General features: G+C 30.9%; 2 long non-coding RNA genes across 3 annotated transcripts; one reads left to right on the top strand and one right to left on the bottom strand.

The window, feature by feature from the left end:
• The first annotated feature begins 438 nt into the window (after positions 1–438).
• LOC148622791 (uncharacterized) lies at positions 439–16,204 on the top strand. Of its 2 annotated transcripts, none has more exons than XR_015920691.1 (4): positions 439–565; positions 10,399–10,554; positions 12,400–14,933; positions 15,283–16,204. It is a non-coding gene; the product is annotated as an uncharacterized LOC148622791 (long non-coding RNA). The 2 variants fall into 2 exon arrangements; XR_015920692.1 differs by lacking the exon at positions 439–565 and adding an exon at positions 9,275–9,381.
• Positions 14,547–27,572, bottom strand: LOC148622790 (uncharacterized). Its single transcript, XR_015920693.1, has 2 exons — positions 27,455–27,572; positions 14,547–15,063 (listed from the first exon to the last, which is right to left on the bottom strand). It is a non-coding gene; the product is annotated as an uncharacterized LOC148622790 (long non-coding RNA).
• Between the last annotated feature and the right edge of the window lie 9 nt (positions 27,573–27,581).

Raw genomic sequence — 27,581 nt, 5'->3', positions numbered from 1 at the left:
TTCCATTTTTATTTATCGCCCATCCCTGGCAGTTCTAGCAAAGATCGTCTACTTGATGAGGGAGTATTGATTCTTGTAACTGTAACTTCATACCGCTCTGGGATCTCATTTATCCCAAGTACGTCAAAAGATAGTTCAAAAAGCTACAAAAAACTGAAAATCAAATCGCTACAAATTGCTTTGATTTTTTCAATTCCCATATTTAAAATTTCATGTTTAATTCAATTAAAAGCGAATTGGATGGTTAATGGCGACTATAGCGGCACGTGAGGTACTCCCCATCCGGGACTTAATCATGGCCGATGTTAACGTAGTCCCTAAATGTCTTTACTCGGGTTTGTATGATATGGTATAGTACCTAAGGGATGAATCAGATAACTCTACAACAAGTTTTTGAAATAATTACTATTCATTTGGGTTTTTCTTTGCGCATAATGCACTAAAACTAGATGATAAACAAAATTGAGTAAGCAACACAAGTCATTCATTTGAAAGATTACTTCTGGTTAGAAGTTTACTTCTGTAATTTACTATTTTCTTTTCATACTTGGATTATAATGTTCGGGTGAGTTCAGTTTTTCAGTATTTAGATATTTGGAATATATGTTGTAAACGGGGGTTATGATTTAAAAAAGCTACTCTACACCTTATATGAAATGACCAAATGTGGTGTAATGTAACGGGAATGGGTAGTTTGTTTAACGATTTATTGTGTGTTTTGTGTAAAAGATAAACGATCAAACCAAATTAATGTATTTATTACTACTGTATAAAACTTAAAAAATGTGCGTTTAATCGTATGTATTGGATGTAGATAAACTGAAAGGAAATCATACAATTAATTTCTTTTTGTGAAGCATTTGGGATTATGCAGTGTTCTTATTACTTAAAAAAACAATAGCCCACAAAATTTACATGATGTAAAAGATACTAAAAGTAAACAAATATGATACGAAGCGATCCTCGGAGAATATTTTCTCTATTTTTGTCAATTAAAATGAATACAGAAATGGCTATTTTGTAAATATAATCTCAAACAGCTATTTGCTTTAGAAGTGCATTAGTATTTGAACATACTATACAATTTTCCTGTTTTTTATTATGTAAATCAAACTAATGTCAACCAACGCTTGAACAAAACTCATCGGAATTGTTCTTATGTCAATGTCAAGTGTCTAATATTGTAATCATGAAAATAAACATATTAATTGTCTGCCCACTCCAGAAAGGTTGACATTATCTTTCATCAAAATCTTACAAGTATTACTATTTGAAAATTATTTTGCATAGTAAGATATGTGAATCATTTCAATGATACGGTTTTGATGTTTTAATTGACACAAAGTGCACTTATTCTATTTGCACTCATATTAATTGATTCATTGAAAATAAAATGGTATGAATATGTCGTCAATAAAGTCTGACGAGAAAGAAAAAAAATTTTCAAATAAGATTTTAAAAAATTGAACTGGAAAGTTTTACTATTTGTAATAGGAGTTAAATAATATAGATTAATGCACGAGAATATCAAATTTCATATGAAATCATGGATCTGTTCGACTAATAATAATTAAAAAAAAAAAGAAAAAGTTTAAAACCATGATCTATATATATGTGTATATACATATGTGTCTATGCGAACAAACGCTTTGCTATCTCTTCAATAATATACTGTAATGTTAAGAATATAATTAAGTCGAATAAAAATGGCCCGCTCCAAACATTATTTATCATTTACTAGAGAGGTGGGTCTGTCAGTCTATTATTTTATTGTTTGTATTATTTTCACTTTCTGCTGTCGATTTCTATTCGATATTTGTGATTCTTTTGGATTTAAAGATGGTACTGGACTAGTTTAGTTTTAGTATACTATTTGTAGTGATATTTATATTTTAGCAAATACACACATTTCAGAATCGAATTCGTAGACAATGATACATTTACATTTAGAATTGTGATATACATGTACACGTATTAATTATGAGTAGCATGAATAATATAACCATCGTTCAAGCTTGGCGCAGAAAAAAAAAACATTCACTAAGAATAATTAAACAAATAAAAAAATACTAAACATACCAAAGCATACTCTGCTAATATTTTAAACTGTTTCTAAACCATCATTAGACGATATGTTTATGACAAAGCAACTGTTTATTAAGCCATGTTTTCCTTCTGTAATTTTCCTGTTGTTTTCAAGATACATAAGAATTAAATAACGGCACAATACTTCACAATGTTAGTGTGTGTATTATGTTTTTTGTGGAAATTTATAGGTGTCAAAGTTAAAATGCAAACTTCTTGATAAGATACATTAAAATATACTAGACATTTACGATCTTAATCCCCCCCCCAAAAAAAAAATAAACAAATGGAAAAATATCTGTTATTGTTCAGTTGTACCTGAAAAACTTACTTAAAACGAAAGTGATTAAAAAACGGGTATAGTTTGTTTTAGTGAAGTTTAAATTTTGGACTTTATTTTCTAGATAGAAACAAGCTGAAAATCGAAATAAAATTTAAAAAGGAAAGTAAGAACAGAATAAATGTGAACATGATAAAAATAGGGCATCAAATGGAACATTCATTGATGTGGGGCACTAAACTTTATACATTAAAAATCAAAGCAATAAAAATGAGATGACAAAGGTTCTGCTGAAAGTCGAATCTGCATTTTATAGTAAAAAATTATAAAAGTTTAAACATATTTCGATTGGTTCTAAATTGGAAACAATGTTCAGAAAACAGATAAATATATTTAAAAAAAGGATATCACAATTTTGAAAATATTAAACTACACTTTTGGCTTTTCATAAAACTCGGATAGAAAATGAGAAAAAAATATTGAACAAGTACATGCCAATGATAGAAAGGAAACATATTCAAAGGAACTACTAGGGTTCCAAAACTGAAAACATTTAGAAGATCAGGAGCACAGGGTAACCATGATTAAATTTTACCCATGAATACAATGAAAACCAATGGTCAACGACAATGCAAACAACAAATAGAGAAAGAAGCAAGTACGCAACATTGACTCGGCTAAAATCTTTGGGCAAATGTTCTTTTTGGAATGAAACGAGAAAGAAAACAGCTTTTAAAAGTACAGCTCGTTTCATACTTTGCAGGCATCACTCAAACTTGTAAGCAACCTATATTTGTCCCAGAATGTTTTTACCGAGGAAATAAACACAGTTTACATAATTTAGGGGGTTAGTTAATATTAAAAAAAGAACTACTAGGTAGCATTAGATCGAGTTTACCATAGGATAAGGAATTTCACAATTTTATATAGAAACCAAAGTGTATATGTGTTATAATAAGAACAACATTTATAGCAACAAAAAAATAACGTTCTACGTGAAAGTTAAAAATATAACTTAACAAGCACAGTTTAATAAATATATTTTTAATTAGAAATATCTTTCTAAAAAAAACATTAAATACTGAGTGTGATATTTTTTGCAATAGAATTAGAGTCGAGTAAGTCAAATATACTAACCTCTCTGAATAAATTAACAAATGGGATAGGATGTGCTTAACATATATACTAGTATGATATATCATTTTTGTTGCAAAGTACTTGAGACATTTACTAGGTTGCAAAAGTATGTTCTGGTTATCAGTGGAGGCGTTTCCGAGTTCTAAAAAACTTGGTTGTATATTATGACATCACTATTGATTGATTCACTTGTTTCATGGCCATTAAACAAGGTCCTGAAGCGAGCACCTAATTAAAAGGCATCAAGTATAACCATAAAAGCAAGTGAATAAAATATTCAAACGATCTGTATAGGTTATAGGGATTGCATTACACCCATGAGACCACCATTCTCTTCATAAGAAAAATTTGTTCTATTATACATTCTCAATATCTCGTTCGTCTAATTATGAAACCATCAAAACTCTTTATTTGATTCTTCTTTCCACTAACTTATGGATAGTAGAATGAAGTCATTTCATGTGTCCTAACATGTGATGGCAATATTCTAATATCTACCATAAAAGTTTGAAGTTTACACCGGCATATAATGTTTATAGCTTTAAACAACCTTAAATTCGTAAAGTAAAACAAATTAAAACAACTAAGCAATTATCACTGTCACCACCAACTTAGTTGTTATTAGGAACAAAACTTATTTCATTCGGAATGTTTTACTAAGATACCTTATCTTCATTACCTAATTGGATATTAATTATTTTCTTGAATTTGGTGTATGCGGTGAAGCAAAGTTGGTTGTTGACAGAGTTTTGTTTTATATTTTCTTTCTGGATATAAAAGATTTAATTTAACTTATTAGATTACACATTATTAGGTTAGGTCTATTTTTTTTCTGACATTATATTTCACGAAATATAGTTTTAAACATTGCTGTAACATACTCGTCGTTCATTAAATGAAGTATATGATATATCCTAAGTCGAACCAATTTATCATTTTTCAGTTTTGGTAAAGTAATAAGATTAAAACTCCCGTAGTTATAATTTGCAATCTCCCTCGTTGAAACAAGGTATTGTCATTTATTTCTCTGTTGCATTCATATCTTATAAAAAGATAAGCTTCTGATACCTCAACTGAACAGCTGTCAAATTAGATTTTACCAGAACCATTCCCTTTGGTCTACCCTTGTTCACTATTTGGCTACTACTGTCAATGCAATGAACCGGAACATACCTTGCATAAAAATTATTCAATTGAAAGCAAAAAGCATTTTAATGACGTTGCTTATCGGTAAGATATACTAAGCAACAGAAACGACCAAGAAGACTGATGAATAAGATAAGGTAAAGATTCAGTCCAAACCATCATACTTCTCTATCAGTAGCGATAAATTCCCCTGGTGTTGTCATATTTCAAAAGTTTTTACAAATATAACGTAAATTTCAGATGAAAATGTTCGATAAGTCACCAATAGAAAATTTGTTAATTGCTTTACAATATGTAAAGTAGATTTAGTGCGTCGTGCTATGATTAGCATCTAAAATTATGTAGATTCCAGAGAAAATTCAGAGTTTTAGCTATTACTAAACAAAATTTTAGAAAATTTCATTGAAGAAGTTGCCGTCGTCGAATACTTAAGACAAAATAAAATTATTTAAAAAAAGTAAATACCGTTTCTTCCATATTTTTAGTATAGTTTTGTTTGCTTTATTATTTCATATCGTTTATATTCAATTTTGTTAAAAAAGGGAGGGGTCGTCTATTCAATGCATTTAACTTTTTGTTCACTCCGATCTTCTATCCAAGAATACGATGAATTCAAAATAAATATCATTTCATCAAAAGTATAGTATGAAAACTGCTTCAAATTTGTAATTTATCCTGTTTTAAGGTGTAGAAAATAGTGACAAATCAGTGATAGCACATGAACAATAAAGAATTTTTAAAAAAATCTTTCAATATCTCTTATATAACTGTTCTTATTACATAGCAACCAACGTTATAAATTGGATGAGATGTTGTAAATGGTAAAGAATCGTTCTGTAAAATAAACAAATGATCATATATTGTACAAAAAAAGATACACATATTTATCTGTGTTTGCTGCTTTCACAGACATTTAAAACTTCTTGTATAATTGTCTGCATATATCTGCCTTTTTTGGTCTGAAGAGGACATATTGAATGTGTTTAAACATTTGGTACCAACATTTAATACCATATTTATCAATTTAATTTGTTGAAATAGAAGACAAGTTAAAACGCAATTAGTGCTTCTACCAAAAAATAATCCAGACTCAATGTATTGTCTGCGCGTATATTACAGATGACCCTTCCGTGCAAAAAGTAATTACATGAAAGAAAGGAAAGATCATGCAAAAAGAAAAACTGTTTACATTATAGGGCGAATTACAAAGAAATCCTTCCCTAATAAGTTCAGTTCTCGCGAGAGTTGTCTAAACACATTCATTCTGATAGACAAATTACAATTACTAAGACAGTTAAACTTGGAGAAACGAAAGAGACTTTATGATGCTTGGTATTTGAATAAGTAGTTCATATGGGAGCCATTCATTTTTGCCTCGAGGGGGACGTTCGCGTGCAGTCAGGATCTATATTGTGTGATATAGTCCCGTAGACAGATGTTTTCCAACATAAATGTTATCTAAAACAAAATTATGAATTACTTATCATTGGTTAGGCTAGACGTTGGATAGTTTTATAAATTAACTTCTATCAAAATTAATATTTACAAAGATATTTTATATACCTTAGCGATTGCCCGTACTTGTGTTTCGCATGCGAAGATGATATTTCTGCTTGATCAATTATACATTACAGATATATATATATATATATAAATAAATTCCGAACATCAAAGACTTGAATCGAACATAATATGTATCAAAACCAATAGATAGAAAAAGACAAAACTATTTATTTATTCTGACATTTTTTACCTGCACTATTTATCACATCATTACATTACATTCTTCAGTGAATATGGTTTTTACACAATTTTTTAAATAAGCACAATAGAATCATTTTGAAATTAACAAAATATGACCAAAAAAAAATTTCACATCAGGCAAAGGCTTAACCACCGTCAAACTTATTCACTTGAGTATCTAATCATGACCGAAACGGAGAGGTCTTCTTATTCTCAACTTATTATGATTGTACAAGATATGTCTTTCTTATTTTTAACGTATTATGGCCTTACAAGATAGGTCTTTGTATACTTATTATGGCTGTACAAGATAGATCTTCGTATATACTAACTTATTATAGCTCTACTTGCTAAATAGAAATCCTGCGTTATACCTTATAACCTTATAACTTATTATGACAGTTCCTGATAAGCATTAAACGAGTTGAAAGAAAAATCGCAAAAAGACCGATTACACACAAACATAAACCAAATACAAACATGAACATGAAGACACAAACAATCAGACATAATGAAAACACAGAGAAAGTCAACGTATATCAGACAATACAGTCAATCTAAGATCCATAAATAACGCTACAAAAAGATTTAATAGAAAACTAAACTTTAAATTTGAAAATGACTTCCTTTTGTTTTTATGACATTTTGATGGGTAAAGGACCAAATGTAAGAGATATGCAGATAACAACAGCCATTTTGTGTTGAATAAGGTAGGCAAAATAATTGACGCAATCCATCTGTATTCGTTATTCGATAAAAAAAAATTTTGTGACATACTATAATAATACACACAAGCAGGCAGGTAATAAACTTCAATAAAAGGCAAGTTCATGAGTTTATACAAGCAATTATCCTCTTAATTAAGATATTAGCTTCGCTCTTTGTCGATGTCCGAATATCCTCTAAGACATGCAAGGAGAGCCTTACTTGTCTGTTATGGTATGAGTTCTTCTGGCATTGTTGCAAATGCGATAAAAGCGATGGACAATTCAGTAAAATAATGTCATCGTTAAACTAAAAATAATACTCCAATTGTATGGATGAAAAGAATGATGGTATATATAAACAGTTTTAAATGAACATTACAAAATTTAGTTAGATTTCTTAAGTGCGTTAAACAAGCGAGAAAAAATACTAGTAAATTTGAATCTAGAGGTAAAACATGCGCCATCACTTAAACATTCCTCATATGATTGCTCTACATGTGCTGTCATGAAAAGTAAGGATTATAAGAGGAAGTTTTGTATCATTTATTCATCGTTTGTAAATGAAATAGAATGTATGCAAAATGTACCTCAATTTTCAGTCCTTCGCGTCTTTATTATGTACAAGAACTGTAAGGAGTACTATAAACGGTATAATATACAATCTAATGTGGTCTCCACAATACAAGTTAATATTAACAATGAGGTCAATAGTACAGATTGAAGACAAGAAAGTCATTTTCTGTATCCGAACTCGATGAATTCCTTCAGAGGAGTCAAGTTATTAAATTTGTGATTTACATATACATATGCAATAAATATACATACTCAGAAAAAAAGATACAACTTTAAGAGGGATGAACTATCAACTCGTCTTCCCTTATATACATTTTCTTGTAGTCTCATGTATAAAATACAAAATAACATTTTTTTCATATTGAGTCGGATATATGCTTGCACAGTATATCAAGTCAAAAAAAGAAGTCGTTTTTCTGTATGTTTTCGGAAAAAGACCCCAATGAATGTTTTAGGATGACTTTTTGATTGTCTTTTACTTAAATTGTATTATATTAATGAAGGGGAAATTAAGTATATGTTCAGACAGGAAGCATGCAATTGAAATCAAAACTAATCATATACACATATCACTATTTAAATATTTCCACTAATTGTCGAACAAAGATAGTTTTGCTTACGGCATGATATTGGAATATCACAATGACAGAACATTAACATGTCACCTATATTGGGTTGATATAAAATAATCCACCCGGAGCACGTGCTTTACTTCATAATTTTATTGGAATGGCGTCTGAGGCAGCATGTTAATCATATTAAATCCAGATTGGTGTCACTTACACGCTTTTACTATAAAATCAGGATGGCTTCCATCTTGTTAAATGACATCATAGAACTTTTCTTGCCTAATTATCTCTATGTGGACGAAATTTATTACTAGAGTGGCACCGAGTTCAGCTGCTCCCAGATATGAGACCGTTTGTAAGATATGTATTTTATATTAGATAATTCGTTATCGCTTATTCTTTTATAACGTTTTAACAGATTTTGTTTTCTAATTCATACCAAATCAAGGATTCTTTCTACGTTGGTTAAAAATAAAACTCGTAACGAAAAAAGTAATCTGTAAATTTTTCAAGAGATAAACGAAAGTTTGTTTTAAAATATTAAAAAGTAACAAGATTTAATTTTCAAAGTAAGGTTATGGTTAATATGTAAAACTTCACCATAAACGTAAAGGTCAGCTATATTTTTTCTGCACATTTTCAAGACTAATATTCGCAAATACCTTCCATTGCACCTACCAACAAATTAATTTGTAAATACTTTTTGGCACACTTATACCGTAATCAAATAACCTGTTTGGTTTGCTTTAGCTCATTCCAACTAACATTTGATGAACAGGGAATGGAAATATATGGGATGAAAAATTTCATTGCCCATTTACAAAACCATAATAATAGAATCTGTATCGATCTAGGGCTAATATCACTTTAATGGTATGGAATATACATTTACTAAATAGAAAACTACTATTGTCACTCTGCTGACATTTCATAAAAACTATCCAATTCAATATCAATTATGAAATTAATTCCTTGTTGCAACGTTATATTAGAGTGCAATTACGGCCTTAGTTTATTGTGTTCGGCAAAATAGTTATCGGTGTATCAGTCAGACCACAGGAAGTATAAAGCTTTCCGATTGTTTCACTCCGTTTTTGATGTACTGTTGTGAAATAGATGCACACGGCGGATGCAACTCCCGGTAAAATAACCTTATTTCCTCATATTAAGTGTTGGTGTTTTATTAAATTGATGGAATTGAAAGAATTAATTTGGCTAAAACGCTTGATTGATGGTGATGGAGAACAATAGAGAAGGATGCTTTGCGGCACACGTTTGCCTAACGGCTCACGTGTCGTACTGATCAGATAATATTGTTAGAATCATTAGACCGTAACTTTGCGGACTGTCTCATTGAAATGTTTACAAGTACATATGACCATCATGGTTTTGGTTATCATTCTTGTAATTCCACGACAGGTGTTTAATTTGTTTTGGTGTTTAAAGCTTTTGTATGAAATTATGTAAATTTGATAGCATTGCACTTACGGTAATTTAAAATTTACTCAAATTCAATCGTTTTTGTTTTCGTACTTTCGTAACTTGCGTTTCAATATGTGTATACAGCATATGATCTTTCGGGGTGGTAAAGCCTGAATATAGAAAAGATGAATATCTGATGTAAATTCTCATGAGTTCAGTGTATGTTTCCTTTTTATAATTCATATCATATTTTAGTAATTTACATTGTCCATTTGAAGTGCGATCTGTAGTGTTTCTCTATCATACATTACTATTTTTAAAACTTAAATTTAAGTAAAAAGTACATGTCTTTTTCATAATTTCACAATTTGTACAATTAATTGGACATATCAGTCGCAATAAAATATTATGCGTTTTATTTCAATTTTTAATTTGTTAAAAGATTTGTATGTCAACGGGAACCAAAGAATAAACTACGGTCAGGAATAAGGTACATAATGCAGGTGTTCTCATTTTTAAAAATTATTTTCTTTTAATGACAATGAACATTCAGAATACATAATTACAAGATGAACTAGTTATTTTCCAATTCTTTGATCATTCAATATTTATTCATTCTTCAAAAATCATCAGGGTAATAAGTTGGCATTTCAAATAAAAAAAAGTCAATCTGTATAAAGTTCTTGCTCTCTAGTTGAATTAGGATAATGGATAAAAAATATAATACCTGTTTTAGATAACCCACCTGGTAGGAATCTGGAATAAAGTGGCCATCCGTTAATAGACTGATCAACGGGTTAACTAATTATAGTAATGTGATCAAACCGGACAGACCCTATTTTCCAAGTGATTCGTTCCACACAATTACTTTATGGTAGGAGAGGCAAAACAGGTAATTCTCATCTATTATTTATTGTCGTTTATCATTTGATAAAGACATCAGGCATGGCCTAATGAACAAGTTTAATTTTTCTTCTACTCCCTAATGAAATCACAATTTTTCTCTTCAACCGAATTGCAACAATTATGATTTTAATTTTGACAAATCTCACATAAAAAGTAAAAACTAATCAGTATTTTCGACTGTAAGATGAAATATCATTTTGAATAATAAATGAATGGATATCCCTTGGTAATAGAAAAGAAAACAACAATATTTTAACGATATTGCCAGTCTTATCCCTGACATCTAATTAAACATCATATCAAACCACTCTACAAATAAAACAAATGATTAAGTGAACTTTTACAAAAGAGAACATACAGTATTTAATGTGGTATCAGTTATGAGGATTAGAAACACTCTACCCACAAGCACATCAGTACACATCATCTCTGGTTACGGTGGTCGCCAGGGAGCCACAACAGTTACTGGCTGACAGGTTACTGCTTTGAACATTCCGTGATCAAAGCTTTTACAGTTGTACATTTCATAATTAAACTTTTCTGCATATTGCCAAGGTGTAATCAATGCAATAGCAATCAAAACGGCAAATAATAAAATTTCATGATTATTTTTGTTTAACTTTATGTCATCACAATGTTTTAGTAAATGAATAGATGTATCAATGTTAAGATAGTTATCTGAAATAATTTCTTTGCACTTGTTAATGGCAGCCTCTTACATCAAATAAAAATCACGAAGCATTTAATAACCGAATATTTTTTTATTAAAATAAATATGTTCATCAGCGAACTAGTTGATGTTTTAATACCTGGAGTAACTATTGACTGTACACTACTTGAGTTATTTGTAGAGACAAAAACAAAAGACAAAAAACAAACAAACAAACAAACAAACAAAAAACAAACAAAGAACAAACAAACAATTAACTTTTTAATAGAAAACATTTAAAAAACATATCCATTGTTTGCCACTATTTATATAGCATAATATATATTTAAATTTCTGGAAATTCTAAGAGAAAACTTATTTCTGAATGCATGTTAGTAATCGTATCATCACCATATTAGGACTTCGGGTTGCTAATGTCACAGTTTTGTATGCAACATTAGGCTGATAAGTTATCTGATCACGAAAAATGGTCAGGCCTAGTTTATCTAAATTTTTAATTGACGACTCCTTCGTGCTATTCTTTCTCTATCAGAAATTGAATCTGACTTTTGTTCATTTGGGACCTATGGTGTATCACTATTGAACGATTAATGGAAATTCTGCAGCCGGTCTATGTATCATAATGCATTATCTCAAACAAAACAGGGTGAAAATTGTTAAATAGAAGAATTTCACCATTGCATCGAAGTCATGTAGGAAAGCCGAAATAACGACTTGTGTATTAATATTCTGAAACTATTCCTGGTGAATGGATCGTTTGTCAAAATAGATCTTCATTTCTTTTCTTTTTTTTTTATCTCTTATTCTTTTAACTTTCTTTGTTACCTACAGGTAAATAGACTTTCTACCATATGAAAACACATCACAATACTTTGCCTTAATTGTGGACTTGATATTTAATTCACAAAAGAGCCCAACGAAAAAAACACACATAGGTAACTTCTTCAAATTATTGGAAAAAACCTGTTCTATGCATGCCATTAATATATTTTGCATTTTGAAACATTTGTCTTTCCCTAAAAAAATACTGTTAATTTAGATCGTTTCCGGCTGAAATCACTGTCCTCCCGGTTAAACAAAGATGACTTTTGATTCCAGCAATCTTTGTAAATCCCCTTTGAAAAATGTTCACTATTAAATGACAATTTTTTCTTCATTAAGAAATGACAAAGTACAATGAAGAAGGCTCTGGATCTGGAGACAACCATACGATAGCCAAATCCTGGATTACCCTGAATCAAATTGAAATCAATCTATTTGATATAGTGTCTGCTATACCGATCTAAGATATTTGAACATTGCAGTTCTACTACACACTGTAGATAGGATGAATTCGGACATTTCTAGACATCAGCACTTAGGATATGATCTGGACAAAAGTTCGGTTCTTATCCTGGCACTTAGTGTGTATTGAGACATAACCCGTTGACACTAGGGATGTTTTAATGCTGGCTTATGAGATAGGGTGAATACGAACTCCCCATTATAGCGAGGTTCAATTTCCAGCATCATAGATTATGAAGCCCTTAACATATATATATCATGCAAAAAAAAAATGGAAGGAAAACCGAAAAATGATGACAAATTCAGTTATTAAAACCAATGTGCATGGCTTAAACGTGAAAACAGGAATTAGAGACGATCTTCAGATACAGTGTAGACAACAGATTAAAACACATTACATATAACAAACAAGACGGCACATTAAACTTAAAGCATAGCTTTGAAACGTGTAACTTCTATGTATCCCAAACTATTGCTTCTGATTCCAATAAAAAAAATATCGAAAGCGCTGTATGATTTACATACTTTAAAAACGGGAACCCAATCCATTTTTTAAATAAAGTTCAATAACTTTAAAGTAGGATTTAATGAATAATTTATGGTAGATTACATAATTAAGTTTTGTCTTTAATTTTTGACCAAGTTATGCAAAATACTAGTCACCAACTTTGGGTCAGTTCACGTTCGCGGTTCATGAAAAGCCTAATTTGTCTCTCAAAGTTGGCTATGCGATTATAACTCGGTCAAATTGTTTTTAACATCCTTATAATTTAAATTTCAATCGCTTTCTATCTAAAATTAAGATTTGATCATTAATCAAAATGTTATTCGATATGGGATTATTTGAATCACGGGGAATTAATCGACGTTAATGACGCAACACTACCAAGAATTTTTTTTATACAAAATAACCTATGTTTCGAAGGGAGAACCTACCAATCAGAAGGCTTATAGCAAATCAATTATTCATATTTGTATGTATAAAAGAAACTTTTACATATTAAGTACGTGTACAGGATCTCACAAAAACTTTTTATTTTTTTTTACTTTTAAAGAAACTTCGATCATTTCATATTTTACTATGAATATTAAGCTCATTTGCATATTAGTAAAATGATAAAGGTTCTATGATGATCTTAATAGTTTTTTAACCCCTGTAATGTTGAAATATGAAAATTGAACACTACTGCGGTTTTTTTTGAAAGTTAATAAATACAGTGATAAATCACATTAATATTGAAAACAAAAAAAAATGATAACAAGTTTAGTTCAAAATGTTTCATACATACAAATTGTTAATATGTTATTTATCTTTTTATTATTGTAGTATTTGTCTTGTAGTAAACCCCAATTTTTTTCTTATCAATTTATTAATGATTTTACCGAGGAACTAATTGACTGAATATAACCTCCCCATCAAAGAATGAATGATTATTTGTCGGGTTCATAAACGACGTCCATCAAATAACCTTTCTACCAGAAGATACAATAACCATGAAAATTCATCATATCTCGGAACAATTGAGACTGCAGAGACAAACTATATAAAATTACCAAATATGTCAATAATTATTAAAGTGATTGAATCCAAACCGCCATCATCTATACTCAGATCATGTCAAAAGGAACTTTGTCGATCTATCGTATGACGTTCTGAATGACCCTTTTCTAGATCTGGCATCAAACACTTAAGAAAGAAAATATATTTGGAACTAATGATGGGTTCCCTTACAAATTATACATGCTAATTACAAATTGAATTCATTTTATCGTCGAGTTTAGATCATGAAATCAACACTGCTTTAGTGGAAGATGAAAACTGTAATGCAGAATATGTCTTGATAAGAGTGAATCATCATTATTGTCAAAAATATAAAACAAAAAATATGTATAAAAAGATGAATTGTACTGTATTCGCTTCCTTATATTGTTTGGTATTATTAATGTATGACTGTAGCTTTCAAAATTGGGATTTATTTTAAAATGTATTTCATTTGATACAGCAGCATGATAAATAAATTACGCAAGTATAAGCATTTTATTTGCATTTCGTTAGAAGTACAGAATAATATCTTATTTTTAATAGTTATACTACAAAGACATGACACGTTGGCAATCTCGAGGTGAGAAATAAAATGCAATTATTCTGAAATAATAAGAAAATTCGTGGTCTGATTATGACTTTACAAATATTATTAATCGAGCGACAGGACATTTTTATTATTTATCCTGCTTTAGACAGTGTAACGAAGCCAAATTATTTTCTTTCTGGTACAAATCAAGAAGAATCCCAGAAGACAAGGTACATGCTTTGTAAAGATAACGGATGATTGTTGTCGTGTCCCGCAAGACTGTATTTTACGCGGGAATGATGACTCCGTTTTGTCGTCATGTCGGAAACAATGTCCCCCGTGAGTATGTCCATGGCAATTTTTCTAAGTGATTATGTTTTTATGTCACCAACAAATTGCAGCCTATCTTGCATGCAGTCAATTCCTCTTCATTTTCTTGTTCAGAAATTAATTGTTTTGTTGATACTTGCTGAAAGATTAAAGGAAAGATAAAATAGAGTTGGAAAGCAGTAAAATTATCTTAATCCATTGTACTATTAGTTCTACTCAAATCAAATGGAATCACAAGTTCTCTTTGCAGAATTTTTATCTTTACCGTTTACAACCGATTATGTATAAGAACGGAGATGTTATATTTTCAGTTTTACTTAATATTTTACTTAATAATGTCTTTGTTTATCTTTTTCAGCTAATGTTATTTTTCCCTTGTGTGCTGTAAGTTTTTGGAAGGATCTTACTGTATGTATGTGTTCTGACATTCTGATATGATTTATAACACCTTTGCTTGAGGATATGCAGCATGTATATATTTTATCCGTCTAGATATAAATGTTGAAATATGTAATTCCTTGTATGCCTTTTACATTAAAGTATCTTTTGACGTCTCGAAATAAATAGGAATGACATAGAGAGTTATGCAATGTTAAATATGCGGAATGAACAATATTGCATCGACGTTGAAACAAGAAAAAAAGAAAAAAGTACTTTAAAAAAAACAAGGTTACACTTAAGTATTTATTTATGAATCCATGACCTCCTCATTTTTTAACTTTATAGTGATCATTTAGGAATAATATTTCATATCATTTTAAGAAAGGATGAAGGGAACCAAGAATCTATAGTTCAAAGAATGACAAATGATTTATTCCGGCGATGAGTATCTCTTTCATAATTTTGTAATTTCGTACTCACAAGCCCGTAATGCGCTTTCTCGAAAAAGTACTGTCTTATTAAATTTTTGAGTTCCAGCTCTTCTATATGAATCATTACGATCATATAAGATAGATTTTGGAATATTTTCGTCGTGTGTTTTCTTTTATTGTTTCACATTTATTTTTACCGTGTCTGTAGCCGGACGAGATCGTTTATATAATCAGAACTAAATTTTGTTTTTCTTTTGCCACTTAATTTATAGATTTGTAAGTTGTTATTTAAATAAGAAATTGGCAAAAAGATGTAAAAAAAAAACTGATTTCTCAGTCTCAATTTGAAAGTCAACAAAGAATGCTCATCAGTGTATTTTTACATGAAATTTACTTTAAAAAATCCTCTGAATGCAGCATATTTTTAAATATGGAAAGCTCTTGAAAGAGGGATGGCATATAGACGTTGATCTTTCTAGCCAACTGTACTTATCATATGAAATATAAGTTCTGAATACTGAATGTCAATTATAAGTTTTCCCTGCGGTTTTCTGTAGTAGTAAAATACTTCTATCCAGAGCCAAGGGAAAATAAAAAAAAACACCATTCAAATACATGGAACCATTGAATCAAACGCACTACCATTTTAGTATTTTTAAATAAACATGTTATTTTTTAATATTCTAAGGAAAGAAATCGCTTGTAAGAATTTGGATTTTTTACACATCATTATCTTCAGAAAACATTGCCGAATAATCACAATATAGAAATTATGATGGTAAAAGCAGGGAACTTCACACCGTGAGGCAATATGTAAGGGGCTAATTACAGCAGGGATTTACAAAATTTGATTAATGGAAAATGTTGACTTTTCCCTATTGGATCCATTCCTCAATCTATACCTGTTAGTCAATCCTAATCAAATGAAGAAATCATTTAGACTGGGAAGGTCGGTCATTTTATGATTATATATCCCATAGGATGCACATACAAAGCATATTGTTGGAACATTTCTGTAGATACGTTACTTTAATTACCTCTTAAGACAAGAAAATTTAATAATCATCTATAAATGTTTCTTCTGTGGTGTGAAGAAAACGCGCCCTTCGCACGGCATTTTTGAACTTTTTTCTCAAGGTGCCACTAATGAAAGGAGAAATTAATATTTGAAGAGATAAGTGAAGAAATTATAGCTTTCTGATTGCCCTCCTCTGATTTCCATGGGAAGATTTTTTTTGCTTTCATCAGACAAAAGAATTACTGAAACACAACTTAATTCCTTTTGTTTTCTAATACTTGTATTGTATACGAGAAGTCATTTTTAATACTCCTGTTGATTGTTGAATTATATTATATATTGGTTATATTGGTTTTGGATGCTGATATAACAGTTCAATAATGAACAAAAGGAGACCAGGATTGACAATATATATGATTTAAAAAAAGAATTAAATAAAGATGTTCATGAGTCTTACTGGTTACACACCAATTCCAAACAAAATGTGGTAAGGATTTTATTTCTCGATTCACATGCTTGAAGAAGTTTTATAGTTTATTTACCGGTAGCAATTTGTACATTGTCTAAATTTGCATGAGGCTAAATGTTTTACGTTGCTATATTTATTTAATAAATTGTTCATAGATCAAACGTGTATGATATATGGTATTCATCGAAATACTAATCAGGTACTCAAAAACCTGACTAGTCCTCAATTTCTTCTACAAGTTCTTCATAACAATTCATAATATTACTGATTTTCATCTTTCATAAGATCATTAAAAGCAAATTAATTGGCTTGAATTACATTTTTTTTGTAAACTATATTGCTTCCCTCCCAAATGAGATGGATAAATAGTTTTATCTTGATCATCCCATAAACTACATACTAAAACCTAAAGACGTAAAATTACAAAGTACCAAGCATTTTGTTTGATTGCATGATGTTTCAACACGGAAAAATATAATGGGATACAAAGTGAAAGACAGTTCGGCAATCACTAGAATCATCTGAAAGGTTATACTCCAATTCTTTATTGCTTCATATAATTTTTGTTTGGTGGTCGCTTTAATGGTTCTGATGGATGATGAAATTTGAGAAAAATGGGATGACACCCTTTAATGAAATTAAATACGGTAACATCTGTTGTGTATGTATTAATTAGGGACGGGGTTTAATGCAATTATTTCTCTATCTCTGTATTTTTTTCAGTAATTATAAAACATGTTTTATTGTTTCCAAGTACGTTTGTTACACTCCTTCCTCGGAAAACTGTAACTTTTTAACTCGGAATATATCCTTAACCTCGATATGAAAAAAGTCTTAGATCCATAGTAGGCTTTTCTTAACACATGTCGACTCAAGTACGATTGGAAACAAATATGAATAAACATTAATCATCTACATTAATTTAGAAAATATATAAATATATTAAGACAAGTTCTGGGCGCCAAAAGTTCTTATTGTATATTGTCATACATCTAAGTATTGTTAATGCAATGCAATTGGTGAGATATGCAAAAAAAAATAGTTAAGGGAAAAATATATTTCATAGGATAAAGATCAGTTTAAAAGCACGTTAAGAGTACTAGTATTTCAGGGATAAGAAAATAACGTACGTAATAAAAAGCAACTGGTTCCTTTAAAGATATAAACTAAATATGAAATATGCGAACAATACGTTTAGGGAAGAAAAGTTTTCTAACAAAAATTGTCCTATTTTCAATAATGGTATAAATATTATCTTAAATAGGGGAAATGCCGATTGGTGAATATTTGAGGAATATTTTAGAAAATATCTCACGAATAAAACTTGATGAGCACGTGCCCGGAAAAGCATAATCTAATTATGACGCGTGTCTGCAAAATTAAGAGCGAATAATTACGCATTACTTGAAATAATTTCTTCGATTGCCCAAAGGGTCAGTGTCAAAATATTATTATAGAAAATACGTTTGGCATCACTTAAGTTCTTTTATTTGATCGTCCAATGGTACTTCATAATGTTTGTATTTCCAAACAGGGTTGGTATAATTGAAAGTTAATCGGGCAACAAATATGTTGAATCAGTATTGATGATATGGATTGTTATAACAGATGTCACTATTCCAATGCAACTTTAATGGAATTAAATGTAAGATGTTTATGATAATAAATTGTATTTATATATATGTATATTTTAGTAAACTTAATTATAACTTGCAAGTTGCTCTCCAAAGATACTCTAGGATCAACAATAACTAACTGAGCTAAATTGTATGAATGAGCATTTTTCAATGGTTTAGTAGTATATCTTCTAAAATTTCTAATACTTTTTTTTAAATATAATTCACATTAGTTTAAACTAATTAATGAGATTTTGAAGCCCCTGTTGAATTATCAGTTTAATTTGTGTTTGTTGTTTCACATTTTACAAAGGGAATGTTCTATTGACTTTATAAGGATAATGTTGTGCGTGAAAACATTTTAGTTACAACAACAACATAAATCATTGGTCAGTTTTGTCTTGATATAGCACTGTTTCTCTACAGTTTCTTTTTATTACATAAAATTGCTGGTATTAATGATAATATTTTGCAAAATATAGTGGATTTTAAGAAGTTTTTTTTCACAAGTACGCGTTTATGAATCGAAATAAAAAAGAAAACATCCAAAACAAACAAAACGTGATAAAACGAAAAAGGGGAAAATGTAAGAAAGAAAAATAGAACTGGTAAGACAAATTAAAATGAAAGTAATGCTGTTCAATACTACTTTTTCCCAGCTAAGACAAATTAAAATAAAAGTAATGCTGTTCAATACTACTTTTCCCCAGCTTAATTGGAATATTTAGATAAACATTTTATTTTAAGCGTCACACTGGGTTTGTTCTTTTTTTTTTCATGCGCTCGTTTTTTTCTTCTTTAAATATCTCTCCCTCCGCAAAAGAATGGTGTTCAGTTTTCTTCTTCTTAATAATACTTCCCCCTTTTCTCTTTGAGGTTACGATTGTGGTGATTTTTAAGTGTTCTTGAAAGAGAACAAAACAATGGGTTAAAGAGCTTATATTCTCATATTATCTTTGTCCATGTATATCAATAAAAAAATAAGTCCCCATTATAAGGCATATTACAGAAATGATTTGTCTTTTCATGTTAATCCCATGGTATAGAAGAACTTACCGTTTCATTATCTAACCATTTTAGAACAAAAGTGTTCAAAGGCTTTAGTTTCAACAAGAGACACAGAGTAATTAAGCGATTATTTTTCTTGTTTCCAACGGTCATTATATGGGGTTTAGCATTAAACCTTAGGGATTTGACTTTCAAAGTCTCAAGACTTCAGTTTTCCATTCCTTTTCGTAAATTGAATCTGGCTCTTTAAAAAACAAATCTTAAAAATGATAAAAAAAATAATCCAGACGAAGTAATTTTCTGTTTTGTGCGTATGGTATTGTTTTTTCCCCTTTCTTTCCTTTTTCTTTTATGAACTGTGATCGTATTCATTTTGTTACAGATATAAATAAATATAATACAAATACCGATGCGTCAATAACAGGACAATCCAGATACATCAAAATCCAAGCATGACCTGAATGTGAAAACAGGAATTAAAAGGTGTCAATAAATTATAATTGATAATTTTAGAGAAAATTTTAAGAGGAAAAAAACTGGAATTCTATACGGCGGGCGTTAAGATATCGACATTTTCTTGATACGAGAACTATAACTAAGAAAACGTACACAAAGAATGATATTGCAGTGTTTGTTCCATTATGTTTAGTTTTCATTATATGATATCTACAATGCGCAATCAGAGTCTATTATAATAAAAAAAATATTTGAATGATGTTGATTTTTTAAGAAGATTATCTTGTCATGCAAAAATGCCAATTGCGTAAGTAACACTTGTTTTTGTGTATTGTTTGCAGGCTAAAACAAAGAAAACAAGAAAAAGCTTTTATTTGCAAAATGCATTTAATTTCATTATTATTATCTTTTATACTCTTGTACTTAGTGATGAAAATTCCTGGTCCAACAATAAAAAGTCACATTTGAAGGCGAAACGGCTTCTAATTAGCGCTAAATAAATACAAGGGGCTGGTAATAACCCGTGGTGAGATTGACTGACAGTCTAACAATTATACAGAACTTTAAATAAAGGTGACCAATAGTTAGAACCTGACGCTCCTCATTTAATTGACATAGAAACAAGCTATAACGGTCTCGTAGTAAACCGCCATCTGTGTCCAACTATATCAACGACTGAATTGTCAAAATGTGTAGTAATAATACCGTTATGTCTCTTATTTCATCTATCATTTGCGCAGCACGACTTGAATGTAGCATTTGTTCTCATATTCTTCAATTCCGTGTATTTCATTTTAGCCTTTTTCTATAAGATAGTATCAATATTTAGTTTCAAATCTGTTTGGTAAAAATATATTTCATGTGAAAGTGTTGAAAAAGTGTGTATGAAAGGAACATTCAAATTTTTAGTCAATAATTTAATGTAATGATTATGCATTCAGTTTTAAAGTTAAATCAAGGCTAATCCGATGAACTAGCGAAAATGCTCGTAAATCATAGGTTATAACTGAAATAAGAAAGAATATTAAGAATCCAATAGAAAACACGCAGAAAACTGCAGCTAACTAACCCAGACTCCACTAAAATCCACTTAAACCAGGTGCACCGGTAGAGTTAGCATACTTTGCTTCCGGAAACTAGAAACATCGCCAAGTTCATGTCGCTTTTGTCAAGTATAATAAAAGATTAATGTAAATCTCGCATGGTAAATCCGTTATAGACACACGATAGCGACTGTATAAATTATGGATAGATGACTGCTCAATTGCTTTTTTTTCTTTGTATGTGTTATTTTAGTTATTTCATGTTCTTTGTTGGTATGACTATTTTCTCTGCCCATAGTCGTTATCCTTAGATTATATTCTTCTGATTTTCCATTCTGGTTCGCTTGATTTCCCTTTAATCGTGAGGTAAAACATCTCTGCTTTAAAAAGATAAGCACAGTACGAAATGCCTGTATAACTAAGACACGCTTTTCAATAACAAATTTAACAAAGGTGTTAAATTATCGCCAACATATTAACAATAGGAATCAACTAAATATATAAACTACAAATACGCATGAAAGAAATTACATAAAAGCACAACACATGGAAATGACACCTTCACTTGACATAAACAAATATTACGTAAATGGAAACTCTTTCTCATCATCGGTGATCCACAGAAAATAAGCCAAAAACAAACAAAAAAAAAATAATAACAACAAACGAAGAAAAAACAAACAAACAAACAACAAACAAAGAGTAGTACATTTTTACACTTATGAATACACTGATTGTGTTTTTCAAGAAAGGAATGCAGTGTGTGTTTAATTGGGTTATGAAGAAATGACCTTAATCACATATAAACAAGCCACAGAGCAGGGCATTTAGGTTTTATGATAAGCAATTCTTATAACTTTATTAGAGAGAGACTTAGTGTTGGAACACTGAAATATAATGAGTAAATAAACATCACGCCAGAGTCACCTGGTAAAATATGGAAAATGGTTGATGAAAATTCTATTGAACCAGAAAGCTGAAGGACAATCTTTTATTAAAAGTCTCGATTCATATACATGTATATCAAAGATCAGCATATTTACTCTAAAAACACAAAAACATTTGAGAGACTATACTTGAATTAATACAACACGTCACTCCTGAAATAAAACTAGTGAAAGAAAATTTAATAATTATGAAGTTGAAATTGACCCAATCATAACTTATCTAAAAGAAATAACTTCTCCAGTATTTTAGGTTAAATTTTCAGTCTTACTATATTATAATCCTTATTTTCCCCCAAACCAAATCATATCTGTATAGAGATACACAAATATTACTATACAAGTAAGTGATTTATAAAATGTTTCCGATGTAATAAATTTCGATAATTCATTCTTGGACTTTCATCCGCCGATACGTCACAACAAAAATAATTTAAATTTCATATGTTGAAAATAACAATGAATTATTGAAAAAAAACTCGTGCCAAGAACGCTTGAAGATTTAACTCGTGCGCGGAACTTCGTTTGATATGGGTGATCCCCGCACTCGTGATACAGAATACAAATATATACGACCTCGTTCTTCGTGTGTTCTACAAATAAAGTAAAACTGCGATAAACACATATTAGATAAGTGGTGAAGAAACACCATAATGCCATGTCCGATGCCATGTCCGATGCCATGTCGCAAGAATGGTTAATTCTCACAAATTTGTTGTTTTAGGCTACAATTCAACAAATTTTACCACTAGAAAAAAAAAACAAAAACAAAAAAAAACAAAAAACAAACAAAAAACAAAAACAAAAATTACTACACCAAGCAACGGGTAATCAATATACTAGAGTTTCTCCCCGACAACATATGTCCTTTTTTGTCACTTTTAGACGAACAATTTTTCAACAAATATAGACATTCCAATTGGAACAAAATGTGCCCTCTCAAAGCCAATTTGTTTCTATATTCTTATGAAACTGAATTCCTCCGACATCTTGTAAAACACGGAAAAGTTAAAGAGTCTAGAAACTTTAAAATCACATATCTATATATTGACGATGTTCTACCCATTAATAATTCTAAATTGAGAGAATTGCTTCGTCTATTTATCCACCAGAACTAGAAATTAAGAAATTAAAGCGACTACCGACACAGCTCCCCCAGCGTCATTTTAGACCTTTACCTCGAATTTGACGACAGTATTCATATCAGTACAAAAATATATGACAAGCAAGACGATTTTAAAATCATCAGTTTCCCTTTCTTGTGCAGTAATTTACCAATTTAACCTTCATATAATGTTTATTTTACTCAGTTGTTAATGTATATCAGAGCTATAAACGACTATTCTGACTTCTTAAGAATCCACCGTTGCCACAGAGACAGGCGTTTGCACCAAGGTTATAAGAAAATACGTCTCATACGCTGCATAAAAAAGTTTCACTTCCGATATCCACATCTTATTGAAAAATATTCTGTTCCTGTCAAACAGATTACAGGTGATGGATTTTCATAAAGTCTACATATTAATTTTCTTAAGTTTTATTTGTATAGTATTATTTCATCTTGAACTTGACGCACCTTCCCCACAAAGTTCAAGATTTCTTGAAACTCGTGGCTTGGATTTACATATTCTATTGTATTTAGTTCTCTCTTTTTTTTAACTTTCACATATTTATTGTTCAAATCTTTTATACAATTTTGACTACTGAGTTAACCAATTTGGTGGGAATTTGATGCTGCTCGTTTGTGTTGAAATATACTGGAAATAATGAACTGTAATTGAAGCGGGAGGTTTAGCACGCTATATTACTTGGTTTAACCCACATTTCATTTTTGAAATGACTGAACCAAATCATGACCATCGCGATGGTTCCCAATTTTCCGATTTACCCTGATATTGCCAGTTGTTATGCGCACTTTCGTTTTAACTATACAGCCTAGATCTTATCAGATTGTAATTCTTTTAATTGTCATTCATGTCTGATGGCATACAAATGAAAACCGTCAATTTTTCCTTATTGTGACTGAGATGGCACGCTAATACCACAGGACGATATGGTTCCATGTTATCTGAGATGTAAATATTACCTTTGGACGCTATGGATATATTTTCATGCAACTAAGATGGACACAAAACTTGATTGACTTCATTGTGAATGAGATGGCAAACAAAACCGTAGGACGAAAAAATATGTCTTTCTGGTGACTAAGATAGACACATCATAGCATTGGGTGAGATAAATATGTGTTCATGGAGATTGAGATGAGACACCGTACCACTGGACGCGGTGAATATGACGTCATGACGACTCAAATGGCATACCATACCTTTAGATAATATAAATATATGTGGTTGTGGTGACCGGGTTGAAATGGGGATACCATACCATTGGATGAGATCATGATGGTGGTTTTAGAGTGTATGCTTAAGGCAACATTTCTCTTTTTTCGACGCAGTCGGCATAGCTTCGCTTTTTACCCTTTGACCTTAAGGGCGATCTTCTATGGAAACGCAAGTCAGTTGATCGCAGTTCTTTTTCGCGATTGGCAAAATACTGATAACTTAATGGCGTTCGAAGAATCTGTATCGAAAATTTGGAATTGCATTCGAAAAAACTTTATCGGAACCTTAAAAATTGTGTGCCATGTGTTATTTTCTTGAAAGAAATGTAGAAACTTAGAAGTAAAAAAGAACAAAATTTTACTGTGTCGGCTATATTTTTTAAAAAAATAGTACTTATTTAAAGCTAAAGCTAGCATTAAAAAGTAAACATTTATGTCAAGCCATGAAAAACAATGAACTGGGCAATCAAACTCTTGATTTGGACAGGAAGGTAAAAAATGCTACCACGGACAGGAAGGTAAAGAATGTTACCACGGACAGGAAGGTAAGGAATGCTACCACGGACAGGAAGGTAAAAAATGCTACCACGGACTGGAAGGTAAAGAATGTTACCACGGACAGGAAGGTAAGGAATGCTACCACGGACAGTAAAGTAAAGAATGCTACCACGGACAGGAAGGTAAAGAATGTTACCACGGACAGGAAGATAAGGAATGCTACCACGGACAGTAAAGTAAATAATGCTACCACGGACAGGAAGGTAAAGAATGCTACCACGAATAAAGAGAAAAATAATCGTGTCTTACAGAGTAGGTCAATATACCAGAAAGAGTTTTCCATTTATTTCATTATTATAAGTAAAGGTTTTTGTGGTAATCATAAAAAAGAACAAAAGAAATATTTACTGATAGGCCTGTAATCAAAAAGTACAAAATTTGACAAAGTGTCTCTCATAATTATACTTATTCAAATTCATGTTGGAATACAAGTCCATTATATCAGGAATTCCAACTTGAAAATTTAAGTTCTGATGAAAATTATGTCTAAATATGGTCCACAATAATGTTTTTAATATTTTTCCACCAACCTTATTGACTTCCAAATATTGTTAAGATGGATGCCAAAAACTAAAAACATTTTACTTGAAAATGCATGCTGTTTATGTTCTCAAACATTTCGTCGGAAACTTTACCTTATTCTTTGCATAATTGTCAACATCCATAATTGAAAGACCAATTTCAATAACCTTTAAAATTCACAAGTACATATATCAACTGCCATTCTAAAGTTGCAAAGCAATAAAACAAAGGACATGATTTAGATCTCGTGATAGTAGAACTGAATTTATAAGCAAACGGTATTTCCTGTAAGCAGAATATGTACATAATTTTCAACGTTTAACGTGGATGATAGTAGCAAGACTTGTCGGACTCCGTAATATCTCAGATTTTATTTATCAAGTTTATCAAAATTTGCAGTATCACAATTTCAAAATACCTTAAACTGTGACTTCATTCCTTGTATTATACATGGTAAAACCTCTCGGTGATGGATTTGGCTTCCTATTTCGATAGTTTTGGGTTTTGAGCACTTCTTGTATACAATTAAGTTTTGAATTTAGATCTTCCTAATGCTGGTGCTGAGAGGCAACTCCTTGACACACGTTTGCAGTATAACGAAATTTACTATACATATGATTTGATAAAAATGTTTGTGTATCTTCAAATTGAGAACCGTCACAGTAGGGAGAGAGTAATCAAGGAAACCAAGATTCCAGCGGAAATGAAACAGTGTGATCCAGGGACAAAGACCAGACATGGAAAACACACACACACAAAATAAAGGACGACATAAAATAACCCCCCAAAAATTACATACAAAGTAACAAAAATAAATGGACTCAGACTCCACTAAAATCTGGAAGCATGGACCAGGTGAACCGTCCAAGTCAAGTCCAGGATAGACGAAAGAGGAATGGAAAACTATGACATATTGAACAAATCAGTTTTCATGGTGCAGATGGTTACACCTTAACGATCCCCGAGTTCATGATGACGACCATAGAACTAAGTTAAACTGGAGTGATGACTTCAATCTTGTAGCAACATAACCCTGTTTCAGAAGCCTAAAGAATATAGCAAAACGATGTTCCTTCTTTTGGACCAGATCAGCTATAAAATCAGCCTCAAATGAGTGAAGGAACAGGTCAGCAAGTAGAGGAGCACAGTTTGTTCCCACTGGAACACCAACCGTCTGTTGAAAAACGCGTCCACCACACTGGACAAATATGTTGTCAATAAAAAATTGAATTTATATCAATACGGGAGTAACAAGTGTCGTGGTAGGTGTGGAGATCTCTTTGACAGCTGTGTGTATAGGAGAAAAATCAAACTTGGAAAAGTTACGGTACGTTTTCAGGCAATAATCAACAAAACTGATAAAAAAAAAATACAAAGAACATAAAAAGATGCAGAACTCGAACAACTCAAACGACATGCTTGACTTTTGTATGTTCTTTAATTTACCAGGAACAGAGGTATAGAAACTGCACAGCGGTTATGGTGGGGGAGTTACCTTGGATAAACTAAACATGTACGTTATAAAGAAAGAACTAAATCACCCCGTTGTTGTTGAGTTTTGTCAAGATTTTCCTGCCCGTAATCTAGACTCGGCAAAAGAGTAGTGTTTTTATCTCAAGTTCTTTGCGATTACAGTCAATTGAAAAAAAACAGTTCCAAGTTCAATACTAACTTATATAGGCTAGTGAGTAATTTAAATAGTTCTCTAGGTAGATATCTACATTATACCAATGTCCTACTTACCTACCTATCTTTTGGACACTGCCTTTAAGTTGGAATAGCTCTCAATTATGATGACCTTAACCTCTATATATATCATGCCATCCGCCACTGTGTTTGGGTACCTTGTACTCTATGTACAAGTTGTTTA

Source organism: Perna viridis, chromosome 3 (assembly GCF_037379345.1).
Source record: "Perna viridis isolate PV_CMFRI_1.1 ecotype Kerala chromosome 3, ASM3737934v1, whole genome shotgun sequence".
Lineage (NCBI taxonomy): Eukaryota > Metazoa > Mollusca > Bivalvia > Mytilida > Mytilidae > Perna > Perna viridis.
Note: the sequence above shows the minus strand (reverse complement) of the source record. Positions and strands in the feature narration are given on the sequence as shown.